The 23,610-nt window shown below is 36.2% G+C and overlaps 1 long non-coding RNA gene across 1 annotated transcript in view; it reads left to right on the plus strand.

The window, feature by feature from the left end:
* LOC135222199 (uncharacterized) overlaps positions 1-23,610 on the plus strand; it is a 253,543-nt gene that overhangs the window by 8,885 nt on the left and 221,048 nt on the right. The window contains exon 3 of the long non-coding RNA XR_010316203.1: positions 13,524-13,612. This is a non-coding gene — a long non-coding RNA (uncharacterized LOC135222199). The remainder of the gene's footprint in view (positions 1-13,523; positions 13,613-23,610) is intronic.

Here is a 23,610-nt window from a genome sequence, read left to right on the forward strand (position 1 = left end):
TATAATATATATATATATATATTATAACGTCTTTTCTCTTTGAAGTGGGTGATTCCAGAGGGTGTTTGCCCTCCGGTTCTCTGTGATGATATTGCTAAGGCCATGCTAGATAAAAGTTAACTGGATATAAGGTGAAATTGGCTCGTATGTAAGGTAGAAATTAATTGTATGTTGAACTGGTAGTGGAAGTCAGAGCCTTAATATCCAAGAAATTCGGTAGCGAATGCAAGCGAAAAGGGAACGGAATTCAGGAAAGAAATGAAATGCGTGCATGAACAGATTAAAAAGAGGATTTGATCCATGATAGAAATCGTTCAGTCTTGAACAGAGTTTGAATCGTATCAGAAGTAACTGCATATAAGACTGCACTGCATCGCATGTTGGAGAGAAATGAACTCGATGCGAGATGGAAGAGAATAGCGTTGCTTGGCATGAGGGAGCTGGTGATGCTTCGGTTTTACGGGTTTAAAGTGGAAGTTTACTTTACACTCAAGTATTTTATTTTTCCAAATTATTTCCGTATAATACTTCCTTCTCTGGGATACATACATGCATGCATGCATACATACCCACATATCTATATGTATACATACCTACCTACCTAAATACATTCATAACTATATGTGTTAAAATGGCCACGTCTTATACTTTATATGTAGGAAATATTAAAAAAAAGAAAAACGTTGCGCTCATAATATAAGAAACAGAGAGGGAGAGAGGTTGAATCTGCTATCAAGTCTCCTCATTTATAATCCATGACTCACTGTTAACTTCCATATAAGAAATGTCGGCGCTTTTAAAATTCTCCTTCAACAGCTTATCTCGTCTCTCGCGTATACTGCGGCGCGCGCGTTCAGCTAAAGAGGGTTGGCATCGTTGTCAAGGTTACCTCTTGTTTATCACTGCATGCACTCGACGGAAGTGTGTGTGTGAGCGTGTGCTAACACACGTATATTTGCGTTGTTAATGCGTGTATATATTGTATATTTGTTTTAATAAAATACAGGCACATACATACTACACACACATGTTCACACATACACGTGCACTATATATATATATATATATATATATATATATATAATATATATATAACATATATATATATATATATATATATATATATATATATATATATATATATATATGAGGATCATAAAATCAACGTTTACTAGATTCTGGTCATTTTGCGCATGCAGTACACACACACACACACACATATATGTATGTTATAATTTCTTTATATATATATAATATATATATTATATATCTATATAGTATTAATATTATATCATGATTATATATAGGATGTGTGTGTGCGTAGGTATGTGTGTTGTGCGTATGTATGGTGTATATATGTGATAATTTATTATAATGTCTATATATAATGTATACAAATGGAAGTAACAATGTTTTTTTACCATCGTCATCGCCTTATACTTATATGTTATTCTCGTATCCTGCTTGCCAAGCTTACCTATCTTCATTAAATTTACAGCCACATTTTTACCCCGTCCTGGTTTACATGTCCTCCCTACTTGGGCATCAACGATTACAGGAATGTTGTAAACTCCATTAAAGCATCTCCAGTGAGTACTTTATATATGTATGAATGTTGAAGGGTGTACTATGACACGTGGACGGATAAGTAGGATGTAATCTGTGCATAAATTCTAAGTCAGGTCGGTAAACTGTACATAACCATTTTCTCTCTATCTCACATAGAGTCATCGTCAAAGCAGCTCAAGATAGAGACAGAGAGATTCCTCATTGCTGTCAACATTTTCTTCTTGGTCTTCTTTAGTATTGTTGGAACAATGACTTTGTTTTATCTCCCTGTTGTTACCTTTGTTTTTCTTGGTTGATGTAGCCATTTGATAGTGTATATTTAACGTGGAAACGGGAAGAAATAGGTATTAATATCTACATGCTGATCTTTAGGTCCAGTTTAGAATTTTAAGCAACCTCACTATCTGTACCTTGGGTAAACTGTCCCACGGGAAGATCATCATAAAGGGATTGGGAGATGGCACCTTGATTTCTGTGGTACTGTAGATATTTTGGAGATTATTTGAGATTGTAGTAGCATGAACAACGTAAATTTACTTGAAACATTTTTCTCTTTGTTTATTTTTTGGGCAGCTGGAGATTCCGAGATGTTTTTTTTATTTTATTTTATTTTATTATTTTTTTAGTAAATCACGTGGGGCAGCTACACTTGCAAATGTTCATTTCAATGTCCTTGCTTGTAAATACAGCGGTCACTCCTTTGTTTTTTCGTTAACCGGTGAGTCAAGGATGTACAGCCCAAGGCTCAGAAGTTGTACACAACCTCCGAGCTGCACGCACTGTACCACTGGTATCCCTAACATCAGGTTATCAGTTCCTAGTGAATAAGGTCCTACCATTCCAATACCTCCACCACGCAGTTCACTTAGCATCTCTCATTCACTTTTTCTTCCTATTGTAAATCCATTTAAACCGATATCACCAACCTGTCAGTGTACTACATTCTGTCCAATTACCAAGTCTCAACAAAACGATGATCATCTTTTCAACTGTACTAACTTTTCTCCCAGTTCTCGATCCTATCTCAGTATTTCACCATTAGCCTTACTTTCTGCACCTATACTGTGCAAATTATTCATCTAAAATTCTTTCACCCTTTTTCCTGATATTAGCACTGAACATCGGCACTTCACCTCCTTAAAGAAGGCTTTGATAATCATTCCATACACCCTAACCTTCATTTTACCGTATGCACTACTCTCCAATTCAAAACCTTCTGTGTCAGCTACTATAGTAGATTCACTGCATCCGTGCATTTGATGTCTAGGCCAGTCCCTTACGACGCTCCTGATCGGCTGTCGATAAGTCAATCACAAGGCTGGAAACTCTCAGTCTCTCGAGAGAGTTCACATAGGCAGGATGTATTTTCCACTTCTCCTGAGGGATACTTTTGAAAGACGTATCAGGAGCGTCGTAAGGGAGTGGCCTAGACATCAAATGCACGGTTAATGTGAATCTCCCATAGGATCAGTCACTCCACAGTCCATTCGTAACCACTTTTCGTATCTGACAAACCTGCACCTACGTCCTTTCGCTCACTGACCGCTCTCGTCATTCCATCCACAAAGATATTAAAAAGTTAAGCAAAAAAAAAAAAAAAAAAATCTCACCACTCAACAAATTACACGCCACATCATTCATCCTCAACGCCCTCCACATTACATCTCCAACAGCTTTATTATAGACGTTTTATGGGTCCAGGTTAGCCACAAACGGAATTTTCATTCGCTCTAGACTTCTGATATAACTGTTATATGACGCACCTGTTCACACAGCATCTTTTGTTTAAACCCGCAATGCTCTTTCGCTATCAGCCCTTCTGTTATCTTTTTTTCCCCCAGCAATACGTAGTTATGTTATTTCCCGATAATTCTACCACTCTCTATCGTCACCGTTCTGCTCATACAATGGGATGTGACTATGTATATATATATATATATATATAATATAGGATATATATTTAATATAATTATAATACCCTAGGTATATATATATTTAATATATATATATATATAATATATATATATATATATATAATATATATATATAGGTATATATATATATATGTTATATATAATGGGAATGTGATTCATTTCAACAATCCCTTTGGAATATATATATATATATATATATATATATAATATATATATAGTATATATATAGTATATATATATATATATATAGTAATGTATGGTGTGTGTGTGTCTGTGCGGTGTTTGTAGTTTTATTTCGTTTGTGTAGCCCATGTTGTTTATAGAAAGAATATTTTTCTTTATTTCGTTATTTCGTCTGATTATTGTATATCTGTACCCTGTGAAATACAGTGCGTCTTGAATTCTCTGTTGCATTGACGGAGCGATGTAGTCTCTCTCTCTCTCTCTCTCTCTCTCTCTCGTCTCTCTCTCTCTCTCTCTCTTTGTATGTTACGCATCAGTGCTCGTAAACCGCTCGGAGGATTACCTTCATATTTGGTAAGGTTACCCAGGAATTTTTTCTGGGAATGATGCTTATCATTTCTGAGAGGTGAGGAAGAGGTAGATGATTAATAATAATAATAATAATAATAATAATAATAATAATAATAATAATAATAATAATATAATGATGATGATGATGATGATGATGATGTTGCGATGGTGTGTATGGTGACGATGACTACCTTTTAATGTAAATGGTATTATTTGTTGTAGTAGTATTAGTGGTAATGATGAAACTTATTTTGTGGAAAAAATTTGCTTAGACAAAAAAGGTCAATGCAATTCCGTTATGCAGAGATAGCTCGAAGCAGTTTATGTGATTTTTTTTCCGACAAAGCTATAATTATGACGGAGATTCATTAAGTTTCACATTCAAAACCCTGAAGATTATATATCTTTATATATATATATATATATATATATATATATATATATATATATATATATATATATCTTCTGCAGACGGCGATGAAGTTAGATAGTATATGCATGGCGCAAATACGTAGTCATGCCTCTTGTTAGTGTATCAGGATATAAATTTTAATTGTAAGTATTTTAATTGCTTTTAATGTTAAATACTGTTTAGTGTTTCAAATTTACAGTTTTGAATAACACTATTCTAGTTGGTGATGCTTAATGTATGTAATTAAAAGCACTTTTTTATACGTAATAGATTTTATGATAATAATTGTTGCGCTGTCTAAATGCTGTTTATTAACTTATTTTTTTCTTGAATTTATCTTTTGTAATTCACACTAATGAATATTGATAAAGTTTGTATATTTATCTAGCCATCGATCGATCTGTATTTGCCCGTCTATATATATAAACCCTTAAATGTCTTGTAAATCTTAAATTGCCGAGAAATAATATGTATGGTCTCATCTCTTCACAGTAACCAGCCCGAACATTAATATTACATATGATTAAAGGGCATATCAAAATTGTATCAAAAATTCGTTCACCATGCAAATGATGGCCATTCCTGTTGTTCCAGCAAGTTATTGTAAAAGAAGATGGGAATGGAAGGACTCTACAGAAATTGGGGTGGAAGAATAATGAGAAATATGAATAATTTCTGTTTTATTGTAGCAGTGTATTGCGAGACATTAGCACTTTTGTGATTGAAGACTCGTGGACTCCTGTAACTTCTTCCTTTGTCATTAACTGATTCAGTTTTATCCGTCGACTTTGCAAAAAGCTATTCGTTTTTTTGTTTTCTTTAGCTGCTGGCTGTAGTTAGGCACATTCGCCGAGTAGAGTTAGAACTTACACATACGAGAACAGGTATCAGAAAAGTAAGATTACTTCGAAATGCAACAGATATTGGAATAGCCTGACATAATAGAATAGGAATTATTTCACATAGTTTCCTAAGCCCTTTCAGGAATATAACCCCTGCCTAAAGTAACTGGGAAAGAAAAAATTATAATAATTGCGCCTAAATTATTATTAACTCATTTCAGAGAAAAACATGAGATGCCCGACTAATTACACCTAGTTCTTGGTAATATGGAGAATCATTACATGTATGAAGAACCTAGAAAAAAAATATGAAATAGCTTTATGACTGCCGAGGTTTATGGCAGCCTAGGTTTCTACAGTCTACATTAATTGTATCTAAAAGTATCTATAACTTATTTCCTGGAGTAACTTTGCTGATAACTTAAATTAGGCCAGAACGAATACCAATAGAAATCACTGCACTCCGCAATAAGTTTCCCAAAGGAGGAGGCGAGGTTCCCCAAAAGCCATTTATCAAGAGCAATGTATATCGCAGTAAATCATGCCTTTTTCACACTGCCACCTGCCAATCAGTCTCGGCAAGGCTGCCACAAATAACACATTAAGATATCTTCTCTGGCCATTGATATATCATGCATGGGATGTATAAATCACCGATGGTATCAGATATCTCGCTCTTTGCGTGAGGATTTTCCACTTCTCCCTTTTCTCGCAGGCGATCATTATGGTCTGGTTATTTTCATAGCCGTAATGCGCTTAGTCGCTGGAAGGACGTGGGTCCGAAATCATCTTTCAGCGTTGAAATGCATGGTGCCAAAATCATGGATCAAAAAGATTTTGGAAAGTGTCGCATGGACAAGTGCTATATATATATATATATATATATATATATATATATATATATATATATATAATATATATATAGGAATAGGGCCATGGAAAGAGGTAAAAAATAAAACGTCATAAATGACGGCTATCAGTGCCCAATCCATATCTCTTGAGGTCGCTGGGATGAAGAGAAACACTCCCGATACCCTTCAAGTCCAAGTTCAGCGCCAATAGGAATGGGGGTTGAGAAGTGGTGAAATATAAAATGTCAAAAATGCTGGGCAATGTAAGTGAAGCAATCATCTTAACAGGAAACGGAGACAGTGATAGAAAGAGAGAGAGAGAGTGAGTGTAGAGGGGGTTTGGGAGGAGAGAGAGAGAGAGAGAGAGTTTATCAGTTATCATGCAGAGTTTTCCTGGGCAGTACCAGGTTGGTCAGCTGGTGTATATATATATATATATATATATATATATATATATATATATTATATATATATATATATATACATATGTGTATATACGTATATATATATATATATATATATATATATAAATTATATATATATATATATATATATTATATATATATATATATATATATCATATATATATATATATATATATATATATATATTATAATATATTAATATTAGTTCAAGCCCCAATAATGAAGGGGGAGGAGGGAGTGATGTAAAAATAACAAGTGTCAGTATTTATCTCAGCAACCTCAAAAGCTATGGTTTAAACACTAATATGTGTCATTTTTGGTTATTTTTACATGACACCAACTTCCCACACCCTTCCTATTGGGACTAAACTTGGACTTAAAGGGCATCAGAAGTGTCACTACTCATCTCAGTGACCTGAAAAACTATGGATTAAACACTAAAAGCTGCCATTATCAGTTTTTTACATGTCAACCCCTTCCCAACCCTTCTCACCCCGGCCCCCCCTTTTCCAATCGGGGCTGAACAAGGAATTAAAGAGCACCAGGAGCATCACTGTTCATCTCAGCAGCTTCGAAAATTATGGATTAGACACTAAAATCCATTGTTTGGATTTTGGTTATTTCTGCATGTCATCCCCTTCCCACCCTTTTTCACCCCCATCCTTATTAGGGCTGAACTTGGAGTTGAAGGCCATCAGAAGTGTTACTATTCATCTCAGAAACCTTGGAAACTCTGGATTAGACTTGGGCTTGAAGGGTATTAGGAGTGTCACTATTTATCTCAACCTTGAAAACCATGGATTAGACAGTCTAAGCCATAGTTTTCAAGGCTGCTGAGTTGAATAGTGACACTCTCAATACCCTTCAAGCCCAAGGTCAACCCCAATAGAGAGGGTGGTAGAAAGTGGTGGGAAGGAGGTGACGTAAAAATAACCGAAAATGACAGATGTTAGTGTCTAATCCATAGTTTTTCAGGGGTGTAGGTGTCATGTAAAGTTTTTAAAAATGACAGATATTAGTGTCTAATCCATAGTTTTTGAAGTTTCTGAGATGGATACTGACACTCCTAATGCCTTCAAGTCCAAGTTCAGCCCCATTAAGAAGGGAGTGGGAATGGGATGACCTAAAAATAAACTAAAACAACAGATTATAGCGTCTAATTTATAGTTGTTAAGGTTGCTGAGATGAATAGTGATACTCCCAATGTCATTTAACCCTTACTGGACTGGTAAATATATCAATATACAGCTCCTCAGGCCGAAACTTTGAGATCGGCCAATTTACAAAAAAACACATCAATGGAAAGAGGAAGATATGCAAATGTACATGGTGAGGGAAAGAAAAATTCTAAAAGATTTTCCCTACCTTACACAAGAAGTTGAAAATTACTATTTACAACCCCTTGTGGCACCTCTTTTACAAGTGAATTGTAAATTTTACCAACTTATATATGTTTAGTTGAATCAATATATTTATTTTATTTTGTAAAATTATAATTACTGCTCACACAATATCAAAACAGATAGGAAATAAAAGCAGTAACAAATTCTTAGCACATTTGCTGAAGAATATTTACGTAAATTTACCAAGAACGAAGATTCAGTAACTTTTTTTACTTTTATATGTTTATTGTGATGTTTCTTTGCTATTTTCTTTGTAAAATTACATTTATAACCACCATACTATCATAAAAGACCAGAACAAAAAACAACAGCAATACCTTGGTATATTTACAAGCAAATTTTCAGAAAGACATCATGTGAGAGAGAGACGCAGAACATTCTCCCTTCAAGTCACAAGCACTACTGAAGTCCTGAGACTCCCACACTTGATCTTAGTCAGTATAAAAATTGCCATAAGAGAATTTATGGGCTATAAAAGTATTGACACCTCTTTCCTGCCCGATTCTTTCCAAATCGACGGCGCGTAATATTGTTTAACTATAGGATCAATCCGTCCACCACCCTAAACCTAAAAATAACCGAGAACTACAGATATTTATTAGTGTCTAATCAATAGCTTTTAGGTCTCTAAGATGTATGGTGGCACTCCCAAAACCCTTTAAGTCTAAGTTCAGCCCTGTTTTGAAAGAGGGATGAGAAGGAGTGAAAAATAAAATGTAAAAGATTATGGATATTAGTGTCTAATCCATACTTATTGAGGTAGCTGGGATGAACAGAAACACTCCCGATACCCTTCAAGTCTCTGTTCAGCCCCAATAGGAATGGGGAGGAGATGTGGGGAAATATAAAATTTCAAAAATGCTGGGCAATGTAACTGAAGCAACTATCTTAACAGGAAAGAGAGAGAGAGAGAGAGAGAGAGTAGAGGGGTTTAGAAGGAGAGAGAGAGAGAAAGAGTTTAACGTTTGTCATTCAGAGTTTTTGTGGGCAGCGCCAGGTTGGTCAGCTAGTATGTGTATAAATGGATGTATGTATTCATGTGTGTCTGTGCCACTTACACTTTGAAATGCATTGAGCAATTTCAACCTTACTTGGTATACATATGACTTACGATCTGGGAAAGAATACTATCTGGGTAAGACATCAATGGCACCAAAGGGAGTGTATGGGAAATGGGTGGGAAAGGGTTGAAATGTGAAAATAACTGAAAATGACAGATATTAGTGTCTAACCCACAGGTTTGGAGGTTGATGAAATGAATAGTGACTCACCCAATGCCCTTCAAGTCCATGTTCAGCCCCCATAAATGAGGTGGGGTAGGAATGGGGTGAAATGTAAAAACACCTGAAAGCGACAGATATTTGTGTGACTGTCCCAATGTCTTGCAAGTCCAAGTTCAGACCTGATAGGAAGGGGTGGTGAGAAGTGGCGGGGAAGGGGTGACATGTAAATATAACTTAAGGTGACTCATATTAGTGTGTAATCCATAGTTTTTGAGGTCGCTGAGATGAATAGTGACACTCCTGATGCCCTTTAAGTCCAAGATCAGCCACAATACGAAGGGCAGGGAAAGGGGTAACATGTAGCAATAACTGAAAACAACAGATATTTGTGCCTAATCCATAGTGTTTGAGGTTGTCAAGATGAATAGTGACACTCCCAATGTCTTCAAGTCCAACTTCAGCCCTGGTAGGAATGGGGTAGAAAGGGAATAACTTGTAAAAATAACAGAAAATCACACACATTAATATCTTATTTATATTTTTCAATGTCACTGAATTGAATAGACACCCCAGATGCCCTTTTAAGTCCAAGTTCAGCCCCAATAGGAATGGTGGGTGAGAAGTGTTGAACTATGAAATATAAAAAATGCTGGGCAATGTAACTAAAGCAACTAGCTTAACAGGAAAGAGAGAGAGAGGGTAAGAGGGAGAGGAAGTGAGAGAGGGCAGAGAGGATTTGGGAGGCGAGAGAAAGCTTATTAGTTGTCATTCAGAACTTTCTCAGGCAGCACTGGGTTGGTCAGCTAGTATGTAATAATGCAAGAACAAGATATATCCATGGAAATGCCATTTATACGTCAGTGGACAAAAAGAAAGTATTCAAAACCAAGGGGAAATAACTATACAAATCAGTACTTGCCATCGAGATTGTCAGTTACACTCTGAAGCCTGTTGGGTGCAGGTGGAACATGGATGTCAACAATTTCAGACCTTCGCAGTATTTTCTACTCCGTTGTAGCATGTTACATAAGCTGCAATGATGTTCGTTCTTCTTGCGAATCCCAGGCATTCATAATGCATTCCCACTGGTTTTCCGCTGGGTAGGGGAAGCCAACATCGATATCTCTCTGTTCTTCAAACCACCGTTTTACAATAGTTGTCAAGTATATTAATATGCTCTGGGTCAAGGAGGACAGTTGGACGTGCTTTTGGAAACATCACCTCCTCCATTATTTCTAGATATTTCTCGCTGGTGAACCTGCCATCTATTATATCATAGTTAGCAATCCCATATCGTAGAAGTGAACCTGTCCCCTGACTAAGAATTTCACGCAACATGATCGCCCCTCGACTCAGTGTCGTTATTTTGCTCATCGTATCTGGTGAAGGTAGAGACCGTATGATTAACTGATTTTTTACCAAAGTGAAATTACTACAAAATGATGTTCTTGCATATTATCAACTTCCACTGATAGATAAGCGACAGATTTGGTTATCATGTTTAGTTGAATTATTGTTAATCCTATTATGACAATGACTATGATAAAATTTTGTGTTATATATTTCAAATTATCTTTTAATTATTCAGGTGCTAGTATAAGTTTTATTCTTCTTTTTATGACCTATATAAATTGGTTACTAAAATGAGCAACTCATTCACTAGCCTGGTTCTCCATATTTGCATTTTATATATAAATAAAGGCGTTTACTTACGGGTTTTACATCACGCCAGAAGTTGCCTTTGTAAGTCGTTTTTTCTGATAAACGCATTTTCTAGCGGGATTTTAAGCTACAGAGGCATTAACTTACCGGGTTTTACGCCGCGTCAGAGGTTGCCTTTGCAGATTTTTATTTTTCTTGCAATTGTATTAACTTATGTGGTTTTATGCCGCGCCAGAGGTTGTCTTTTCATTTTTTTTTCTTTTTTACTAAGGCATTAACTTACGGGGTTTTACGCCGTGCCAGAGGTTGCCTTTGTATTTTGGGGATGGGTGTTGGGGAGGGAAAGGCTGCTTTTTACATCTTAGAAGTTGCTCTTGGATTACACTTAATTTGAAATTTGTATTGTAATATCATCCAATATTAGCTGTTGCAGTTCTTTTTTCTCTGATGGCACGTCGAAGTGTGCAGTCCAAGAGTTTATTTTATTGAACTGGCTCTGCTAATTCTTCCTCTTTTTCTCTATATATTTGTCTGTTCTTAGTTCTGCGAAGCAGCGTTTCTTCTCCCCGGTGCTGTCTCCCATGGATGTCCTGTCTTTCGACTTTCAAACTCATTTTTCTCTTTTTCGAAGATTGTCCTCTCTTGATCAAGCTCGGATTTCTCGTAGTTCAAACGGAGCACCGAATTTTTAAACTGTAAATTGAATGCTCTCCTATATCTAAACGTCTTCAACGTTTGCTGTTGCCTTTGTTGATTTCTAAAATTCCTGAAGGCCTTGTCAAATTGTAGCATTAGCCACCATGAATGCGAGAGTTATTCGCCATAAGTTAGGGGGAGTTAATCCCATGAATTAGAAGGTCGCCCACCATGAGTTGAGTCTTTTTCGGTGAGCTGGAGAGTCCCACTCCATGAGTTAGTCTTCTCCTTTGTGAGCCGGATAAAACATATCGGCAAATCTTGGAGACTACTGTTAGACAGTGAATAATGCCCTCAATGTGGTAGAGTATCGTTCGATAAATACTGAGCCAATGGTGCTTGCTATCCTTTGGACGAAGGACTAAAGACTGGCGCTTATGTCACGAACGACGTGGCTGCCTTTCATACCCTTTGAAAGGGACTGAAATTTATTACAGCAAAGTCTAGCACTTGCACATATTCATTGGGACAGAGCTCTTCAACTTATGTACTTTCTAAATAGATTTTTTTTCAAGTGTCTGCATGAAGACTTTCTACATTATTTCTGTAATGAAGGTCTACTAAAGATTAGTAGTTGGAGAGTCACATGTCCCTCAAAGGTGACGACTCTTAGAATCACTGTCGTAACACCTGCCCTACCAGAGATCACCGCCGAGGAGTGACTTCCATTTGGCTCTGGAAAAGCTGGTTGCAGCTCGAATTAGAACCTCGAATAAAACGATGAATATATCAATGTCTTCTCGCATTCGGTCTTGCGAGCAATGCCCTCTAGGTGCATGATATAAAAAAGAAAGACTGAGAGCCCATCTATACAAACTTGATCAGAATCTTAATGAACATTCGCTGTTAGTGTACTTGAACATTTAACAAAAACAAGATTACAAAGTATAGTAGATTTACATCTACCGTGCATCCTATGTCTAGGCCCGTCCCTTACGACGCTCCTGATTGGCTATTCATAACCCAATCACAAGGCTGGAAACACTGTCTCTCGAGCGAGTTCACATAGGCAGGATGTATGTTCCACCTCTCCTGATGGATGCGTCTTTCAAAAGTATCCCTCAGGAGAGATGGAACACACATCCTGCCTAAGTGAACTCTCCCTAGAGACTGAGTTTCCAGCCCTGTGATTGGCTTATCAACAACCAATCAGGAGCGTCGTAAGGGACTGGCCTAGATATCAGATGCACGGTTGATGTGAATCTGCTTATAGCAGCAGTTGTTCGATTAGAGCATGAATAAGTTCTGAGTCCCTTTGGTCCTTTCTGGTGCCCTGACTTATAGTGTAATAAATCGAACCGAGAGTCAATGATTCTAGCATAATTAAACGGATGAACATCCTGAGATAAAGAGTTCTGAAGATCACTTGCTTTATAGAGCAACATAGAAGACATTAAGAGTACGTCGACTCTCACACTAATTCCAGACGCACACACTTTTTGTGAATTTTAAGGCCAACTAAGAAAAGCTTCTTCGGTCTCCCTCTCCTCTTTTCTCGCAAAGCTCCTGGATTATAAACAGTACACACACACATGGAAAGCCATAATGGTACAGTATCTCTTGCCAAGTGGCAGGAAATTATTTGGTATGGGGTATGAGAGTGTGATTTAACAAAAGTGACAAGTCTTTCCATGATAAACAAACATTCTTGTTAGGCGTGAAAAATATAGTTTAGGGAGATAAGTATTTTTGCAATGAAAACTACCAGCTCAGAAAAATGTGAATTCTATTCATGGGAAAGTATTTTTTAGCGAGTTTTAAGAATAAAATTCACGGAAAATTACTTTCCTTCTTATTTTTCGAGATTTTTTGTCATTGCTGTTCCAAGTTTCTCACCATTCTTTTATAACGGGACATTTGTCTTTTAAGTTTTTATCTCGATATTTTTCGATATTCATGAGTATGTTCTTTACTACAACTACGTGTAGATTGTTCATAATTTATTTTCACTCCATTGCCTTTATTTTTTCAGCAAGTAAAATGAAGACAAGACCGGAACGAAAAATGCAACCGAATCGAGTTTCATCATTTAAACTTCTCTCATTATCTGGATAATCTCAGGTAAGCAGCTCCCACTGATATCATTATTTGTTTTTTATTTTATTGTTTTTAAAACATTCAGCTGGTTGTTATTAATACTTGTTCATTATATGATTTGTGACAGGAATTCATACAATAATTATATACGATGGAAGCTCCTGGGTTCAAACTGTGGAAGGAAATGATAGAAAAAGGAAGTTTTGGTAAACAGGAATGTGACTGGGTTGGTGAGGAATTAGTTTTTACGTATATTCTTCATTATTTTATTTTATTTCTTAGAGAACAATTCGATCAGTAGGTGCTACTCATAGGGACGCAAATTTTAAAAAGAAATATATATATATATAATATATATATATATATATATATATATGATATATATATATCATATATATAATATCTAAATATCGCATATATATATAGACTATATATAACATTTATTACATAACATTATAACATATATCTAAAAGGAGCCCCAAAAAATACCAAAATATAGAGAGAAAAGTACTATATTTCAGAGACTGCTATCTCTCTCTTCAAGTATATGAATGAGAAAAGTTTACAGAAAGGGTGGTATTTATACCAAGAGATCCATCCACAGGTAAGCCAATTTAGGTCACGCCCGCGGATAATCTTCCTTTAATCTTTTTAAGCGTTGGTTGATGAAAATCTTGTCGATCACATCTGAATTCCATGCTCCTTTTGAGATGTTCATTACCTGCCTCTCTTTTAGGCCGATTCCATCATTTGACTCTTGTACCGGCAGTTGCTGCTATAAATTATACATGGCAAATTCCAGTTTATTCTATGGATATGTTCATTTATATAGCTGAGTTCTGTTGTCCATACCTAACTGACCGTTTGTGTTGTATTAATCTCTGGGGAAGTGATTTTCCTGTAAATCCGATGTAAGATTGGTCACAGTCCTGGCATGGGATTTCATAAACTCCTGTTTCCTTGGGGGATGTTTTTTGTTGGACGTTTTGAGGAAAAAATTATCCCCCTATTCAGATTATTTCCCATTGGCTCTTGTTGACAAAATAATAAAGTTAGTTGAATTATGTGCATCTAATAACGTATTTTCATTCGGGGAATCATTCTAAAGCAAAAATTCGGGGGTAGTATGGGTAGTCCTTTAAGTCCTGTTTTAGCCAATCTGTACATGGAATACTTTGACACTACAGTAATAAATGCAATAAAACCCAAAAACATGCTGTGGATGAGATATGTAGATGATATTCTAACATTTTGGGATAATAGGTGGGGCAATTTTAATGAATTCCTTTCAAAATTAAATGCATTAGTGCCCAGCATCAAATTTAAAGTTGAATGGGAAACAGACAGCAAAATTTTTTTTCTTGATGTTTTAATAATGAGAGACACGACAGATTACAAATTTACCATATACAGAAAACCATCGTTCTCACTTCCATACATTCACTACTTTAGCTATCACGACATTGCTATCAAGATAGGTGTAGCCAGCAACCTGTTCTTAAGAGCCTTACGAATTTGTTCCCCAGATTTCCTGGAAAAAGAATTTAAACTAATTCGTAAGCAACTTTTGTCTTTAAACTATCCTGACCATAAAATTGAGAAAGCAATTCACAAAGCAAACGTAATTTTCTACCGACCCACTCAAAACAAGACCAGAGAGACACCCAACAATAAAATAAAAATTCCTCACCTGGACACGATTAAGACGGTGACTCAGACCCTTGGAAAATCTAACCCTTTTGCATTTACTTACCCAAACACCTTAGCCAATTCCCTGATTAACGTCCAACAAAAGACATCCCCCAAGGAAACAGGGGTTTATGAAATCCCATGCCAGGACTGTGACCAATCTTACATTGAATTTACAGGAAAATCACTTCCCCAGAGATTAATACAACACAAACGGTCAGTTAGGTATGGACAACAGAACTCAGCTATTTTCAACCATATAAATGAACATAACCGTAGAATAAACTGGAATTTGCCATGTATAATTTATAGCAGCATCTGCCGGTACAAGAGTCAAATGATGAAATCGGCCTTAATAAAAGAGAGGCAGGTAATGAACATCTCAAAAGGAGCATGGGATTCAGATGTGATCGACAAGATTTTCATTCAACCAACGCTTGAGAAGATTAAAGGAAGATTATCAGTGGGGGTGACCTAAATTGGCTTACCTGTGGATGGATCTCTTGGTATAAATACCACCCTTTCTTTAAACTTTTCTCATTCATATACTTGAAGAGAGAGACAGCAGTCTCTGAAATATAGTACTTTTCTCTCTATATTTTGGTGTTTTTATGGGCTCCTTTTATTAGATGGAATTCTGTTGTAACAGAATATTCTTACCAGTCAATATATATATATATAGTATATATATATATATATATATATATATATATATATATATATATATATATTATATGGGTTGGCTATGGAACGTAGACAGTACGAAGACCTACGTTTGGCAAGTAATATGTGGGATGAACAGTAGAATATGATAGAATGTTTGAGGATTTTTTTGATAGAAAATGATATTACTGCTCTTATTGTGTTTTGATAAAGTAGGACAAGAAAGAAGTGGCTTGTTATGCAGTTTAAACATGGATATTCTTTGCTGTTTTATTATCATTAGTATTTGCTGTACATTTCAATGGTTTTTTTTATTTCGACAAAATCAACATTTGCTTTCATTTCATGTATTCTGCATACGGTTTTAAGCAAATGTTATTACGATAATGGGTGTGCACATTATATCACAAAGCATCAATTTATATGCGTCCAATTTTCGGTCAGTTTATGTGTAATGGAGGTAGAGCTGCCAATCCTATGTTTGTGTGTTTGTGTGTTCGTGCGTCTGTGTACTTACGATGGTGTGATGAGATGGGAAGCCCACTAATTAATCCGTAAGGTTCGCTTAGCGGTGACATCGGGCAACCTGTTTTAACCCGCAGAATTATTCTTGATGGATATTTACATTTATTTTTCGTGGATTACTCCGTTAATGTGAGATGTAAATATGGATAATAGATACCGACAACTTTTATATATATTTATACACACACACACACACACACACACATATATATATATATATATATATATATATATATATATATATGTGTGTGTGTGTGTGTGTGTGTGTGTGTGTGTGTGAGTGTGTGTGTGTGTATGCATGTATGTATGTGTATACACACACATATATATTTATGTATGTGTATATACATACATATATATAATCTCACTTTTTATTAGAATTTATATTTATATACATACAAATAATTATGTACGGAAATGTAAATTGTTTACCATAATACGTAGAAACATATTGTTTTTTTAATATGCGGTATAGGGCAAATTGGCTTTGAAGTACATTTCCTTTTTCGGAACGTATTATTAACATTCGTTTAAACATGGATGCATCTACTTTATAATTAATCTGCTCGATAACACTTTACTGATACTTCTCCAAGATTCTGTGAGTGAAACTTCTAAGCCATTCCTCAACTAAGCTCCTTGCTGTCAGCAGTGGCTAAATATAAAGTTGGACCTTTTCCCCCGAACAATCATTCAGTGACCTCTTCTGCTCTGGAACGAAACGAATTTTATAAGTAGATGTATTTCCACCAGTTACCCTTCATTCATTCTGTTTATGCTTGAGTAACGCTCATGTAAACTTTGACATCTTACATGACTTTTGAAGATTCATCTTGGTAAGATTTATAATGAAGAGTCGCTGCCATAGTTTACCAGTACGAGAAGGATTCCTTGTTATATCTGGTAGTCGGCTGTGCAGACAGTTAAAATGCCTAAAGTCCTTTTGCGAAGATGAGAAAGTTTTATGCCTCAAAAGTTTATTGTCTACAGAAATTTACTAAACGACTGTATCTGCAATATTCCATCAAGATCCGTTATTCCATTCTTGAGGTATCCCACAGCTCACAGACACAGGTGAAAACGTAACTTAAGTTTTTTTTTCAGTGATGCTAATCAAATCATATTTATTTTCCATTTGTTATCACTAATCCTGAAAAATACGTAGCGTATTAAAGCAGGTTTAATAACCCGACCCTCTGTTTTGCCTCATTTTCATTTCGCGTGTTGGGATGTATCACTTGAATGCACACTCTCTTCCCAAGTGGTCATCTATGTTTTTTGATTTTTAAACTATCGTGTTTACGCTAAGTGCATTTGCACGAACGTTATTCAGTTACATAACCTTTTAATACCAGAAATGGAGGGGAAAACAACCTTGGTGTATCAGTTACTCGATGATTCCTGGTGATGGAGGAATGTTGAGATCAGTCCATTAGTGCAAAGCTCCTGTTTCATTGATTGCAGTGAAAAATGAAAGGTTTTTAGGAAGTTATTTAATATATCAGTAACTCGGGAAAAGGGTTTATTTATTTAGATGTGGTATTTTCAGTCTCATAGCACGGTTTACCACCTGATTTCAATATACGTATATATATATATATATATATATATTATATATATATATAAATCTATATATATATAGTATGTGTGTGTGTGCGTGTGTGTGTTGTGTGGTGTGTTTTTTTTCTTCTGTGTGTGGTGTATGTATGTATATATTATTATATTGTAAATATACTATACCATATAGATATGTATATCTATAAAACATATATGTATGTTTGTATGTTATGATGTACTCTGTATATATATATATATATATATATATATATATATATATATATAGTATATATGTATGTGTGTGTGTGTGTGTGTGTTTATGTATGTGTGTGTGAGTGAGTGTGCGTTGTGTGTAGGATATAAAACTACGTGTGTGTATGAGAGAGAGTTTTGCAAGCTTGCAATCAGTGTTTATGGATCAAAAACAAGACTCGATTGAGACGCGTTTGAGATCGGCGGCGAGAGGGTGCAAATAACAATGACATCCTTTGGCCTGAAAGGACCCGTTGTTAATTAGGTCGTGATTAGGGTGCCTCGGCCACCTGACGATGACAAAGACGACGAAGGTGAAGGTGAAGGTGAAGGTGAAGGTGAAGACGAAGATGACGAATCGGTGTATGCTAATCAGGGCCCCGGTAATGGTCTTGGAGCGCCCGTATCCCCTAGCTGCTCCTAGACGCGTTCACCTCTGACCAAACATCCAATAATGGGATTTTCTTCGCTCACCTTCAGGCCATATTAATTAACAGATATCCCGATATCTGGGATTTGCTGTCAATATTCCTCCCCTTTTTGTACTAATATATTTGCTCTCTTATTATTGTGAATTTCGTATCAGTGTAGGCTGTCTGGGGATTCGATGTCAATATTTGGTCTTTGTTTATACAGCATATTTTTTTCCTGCCATTATTTGGATTTATTTTTAGAAACGGAGAATTTAAAGCTGAACTGAGATAAATAGTTGCTTTCTTTTCTTGCAATATTTCCAGCCCTTTTGTTGCAATTAACTTTCCTCCTGTCTTGAAATTGAACACAATGGTTCTCTCTCAAAAAATTAATGTTTTTAATTTGAGGGTGTTCGTTCTAATAGAGTGGCGCAATTTTTTTTATGCTGCAGATTCAGCCCACGTTTTTGCCCTTGCAATGAAAATGTCCCTTTTGTCGTTCATTTCTTTAATTTTTACTTTGGTTAATGAAATGACATTCCAGATTTCATGCCGGCGTCATTGTGATCAAGATATACTTATTTTCTCTTGATTTCTATTGATAATTTTCTTTATCAATGTGTATTACATATTTCATGTTATCTTCATTGGCAACAAAAAACGAGGCTACTTTTTTCACTTAACGAAATTTACTTTGCTTTTCCCTTGATTCATGACATGATAGTCTAGCAGTCATGCTATCAGCGCTATCTTCATTGTTGATAAAAGCAAAACTGCTCCTTGTCTGATAGCCATATTTTCTTTGCCTTACCTCGCTTAAAAGCCTGATCACTCCGGGCTTCAGGTTGTCTTCGCTGGAGATAAGGAAGCCTCAGATCTCTTCGAAGCCTTAACGAATCCGCCGTAATTTAGCTGTTAAGGTCAAAACATTTCCGAAGCGGCAATTAGTCTCGCATTTGTTTCTTTATTCGAAGTCACTGGCTCGATGATATGAGAGGAGCCGAGTGTTTTAGCCTAATCTCCTGTCTTGCCTTCTCGGACTTTAGCACGCCAATTAGGCCTCCGAAGTAGACTGTAATGTTGATAAAGGGCGCCGTTAACAAGTTTGACGGCTCCATTAGGCTCATACTGACAGTATAAAGTCATTATCCGGTCACCTTAACGACTCGCAGAAGACGAAAGGGAGGGACGGACGGACAGACGGAACAGGCTCATATGTTAAGGTGAGTCTTCGGACATGGTTACGAAACGTGTTCGCCTTAGGTTTTTTTTCTTTTTTTTTAATGGGTGGTTGGCCTGTCCTATCGTATTAACATGTTTCAGGAGGGTGTGGGTTTTTCCTCCTGTCTAATTATTCATGAAATATGCAGTTTCTCTTTTCTTTAGTAGTTCTTCCTCCTCGGACATTTTCATTTAGGCCGAGAGGAATTTTGTTAGTTATTTTTTTGCCTGATGCATTTTGTCTCACTTCTCTTGTTTTGTTACAGAAGTTCTTTTCAACTAGTCCTCTTTTGTATCTATGTTATCAAGCTGAGAATATTCTTATTTACATGATATATTTTTAGATGGTAAGTTTCTGTTTAATCCTGTTACAAAATTTCTATCTTTCACGTCGTCCAAAATGACTTAACAACAGGATTGCAAATTGATTTGTATACGAATGCATCCGACTTCAGTGAAACTTGCATATATATATACCCGAGTTGTGAGTCACACTTCTCTATGAAAAGTCTGTTTCTGTGACTGTTACATTTCCCGTGATAAGAAGTGTGACAGAACTTGGTTCGTAGGTCAGGAAATGAGGGTCAGTCTTCTTACACCAACCAAAAAGTGTGATTGCTCTCTGTATACTTAGGTTACCTTAGCAAAGGGGTCGGTCTTTTCTCTCCTGCAGGTCACTTCTATTGTGCAAATGCTGTGAGGTCGGTCTTTGTGCGCATTCTAAGCAGTGTGATTTGTGCATTTGCTAGGATTGAGCCTTGTTTTCGTAAAAATGCAAAGCCTTTATGTACGGTCAAATTGTGTGCGCATGGTAAACAATGTGGTCAGTCTTCGCGCGCATGCTAAACGGTTTGGCCAGTCTGTATGCCTGTCCGACATTTCGGTCAATCACCTTTTAGGCCTTCCAAGCAGTAGCACAAAGTTTTCTTTCGATGACGGAGTTCCAGATCAGATGGAAATATCACATGAAGTAGTCAGTTTGTCTACAGCTTGAAATACTTCTCCTCGTAGTGCCGTCAGTGCATGAGGACTTTAGGTTCTTTGCAGCAACTCTTTTCGTTCCTTTTTACTGTACCTCCTTTTATGTTCTATTTCTTCCATCTTACTGTCCACCCTTTCCCAACAATTGATACAAGACGCCTCAGTGGCGTGATTGGTATGTTCTTGGCCTGCCACCTCGGTGGTCGCGAGTTCGATTCTCGGGCATTCCATTGAGGTGTGAGAGATGTGTATTTCTGGTGATAGAAGTTCACTCTCGACGTGGTTCGGAAGTCACGTAAAGCCGTTGGTCCCGTTGCTGAATAACCACTGGTTCCATGCAACGTAAAAACACCATATAAACAATTGATTCATAGTGTAACTGCGAGGTTTTCCTCCTGTTACACCTTTCAAAACTTTTACCGTCAATTTCCGTTTCAGCGCTGAATGACCTCATAGGTCCCGGTGCTTGGCCTTTGGCCTAAATTCTGTACTAAATTCAATTCATTGCAGTTCAATTCGAAATAGTACTGCATTCAGTCTCGTGGATATCAGTGATAATACGGGCTCGTCTCCTCGCCAGTGATGTTCCTACATCCGTATAATTGGAGACTTAAAGCCCCAGGATGTCGTGAAATATACTGTTGTTCGTTGTTTTTTCTTCTTCGATGTTGTCCATGGTTTCATCATTATGTAAACTTTTTTGTTTTATTTTATTGCTGTTGGTTGGTGGACTGTTGTTTCCATTTGATGACATTGGCTGTTATAATCTACTGATTTCTAATGTCCTCTAAACTAGATATCGTAATGTTATGAGTAACAGTTTCCATCCATTGTTCGAACTTTTGATTCACCTGGAATTTTTGGGATTATGACAAATTCGAAGTCTTCGAAATTGTCGAAGTCGTGCAAGGAAAATAAGAACTAGATTTTGCCTGTTATATTTCAGCAATGGTAATGACGATGAGGATGATAACCAGAGAACGCAATAGAATTGCTGAAGCAATTATATGCACAATCTCGTACCAATGAGGTTAGTTACAAGGAAAATCAACTCGGCTTGTAGCAGATAACTATAGCAATTTAAAGCCATACTGGGAAGAAGTTATAATGATAACGGTAATAATAAAAAAAAAACTTTTCTTCCTTAGTGATGCTCAGGTTGAATATTCTCGGTTAGACTACTATGTAATTGGGTTCTATTCGCTTTGTATACACTTACTTATTCAGTAAACCCGGACATTTTGACGAATGATTCCCGGGTCACGAATCTCCTATTAGAGGAGAACACGGGCGAGGGACTTTTCAAGAACCAGCCATTGTGTTATTTACAGAGCGGATGAAGAGTATAATGCACATCTGTCACGCTATTCGTGTGCGCAAATTAGCCCGTTATTACTCTCATTACCAACCGTCACACTGCAGGAATTCATAAGTTGAGAATGTAGGGTGTCTGATTTGCAAATGACGTAGTACATAAAGCAAGAAAAAAAGAGATAATGAAAAATGAGAGACGATCAGGGAAATTTTTATTTATGAATGGTGTAACAAGCTTAAAGAATAATATATATAGTATATATATATATATATTATATATATATATATATATACATATATATACATACATACTTACTTATACACATACACACACACACACACACACATATATATATATATATATATATATATATATATATATATATATATATATATATATATGTGTGTGTGTGTGTGTGTGTGTGTATGTGTATGTGTATGTGTGTATACAATTAGGAAGAATCCCGGGATGTTTGATTTTCGAACAGCGTCGTGAGGTTTGACGGCATAAGATTGCATAGATTGGGAAATTGTCTAGGACGTTTTAATATATGAGATGCTTGCAGGGCCTACGAAAACATCACGTTTAAGCGAGATGAAGTCTCCTTTGGGAATGCAAACTCTTAAAGTAAAAGTAGCCAATTTGTGAGTAAGAACAGATTTAATCGTGTGATTTATATATGGTTGGAGGAGCTAAATATAATGAATTGCATTTCTTGAGGGACGATAAATAATGTAAATGGGATTTATGAGGGGCGTAGTGGCTGAATAGAAGACATAAGAGCTGTATTAGATAAGGAAAATTCTAGGATATCGTAATGGATTAATGATAAACGAGTAAAATACTTATTTACATATCCCTTTAGAGGCCTCAGAAAGTATGATATCTGCTGTGCCTTTAACTGGAAGAGTATAACGAAATCAAATAGCATTTTTTAAGATGCACCATTCTGCACGAGAATCATTTTTCCTCATTTATTTTTTTACTTTATTTTATTTTTGTATTTTTATTTATTATTATTATTATTATTATTATTATTCCGGAAGGAGACCCTCTCGTAGACATGTTTTGTTAAAAATGACTGCTGCTTCAGCACTATTAATCTTATAAAGAGTCTTCTCTATCTTTCTGATGACGGCTTTCTCGTTGTTGCTTAGACTGGCGAGCAACGCACCAAAGTGCATGGTAAAATTCGGTTGAGTCATTTGATTTATTATTGCTTATACAAATAGAGAGAGATTACGAGAGAGAGAAGATAGAGACCGAGAGAGAGAGAGAGAGAGAATTGTATAAGCAATAATAAATCAAATGACTCAACCGAATTTTACCATGCCCTTTGGTGCGTTTGCTCGCCAGTCTAAGCAACAACGAGAAAGCCGTCATCAGAAAGATAGAGAAGACTCTTT

Source organism: Macrobrachium nipponense, chromosome 3, assembly GCF_015104395.2.
Source record: "Macrobrachium nipponense isolate FS-2020 chromosome 3, ASM1510439v2, whole genome shotgun sequence".
Classification (NCBI taxonomy): domain Eukaryota; kingdom Metazoa; phylum Arthropoda; class Malacostraca; order Decapoda; family Palaemonidae; genus Macrobrachium; species Macrobrachium nipponense.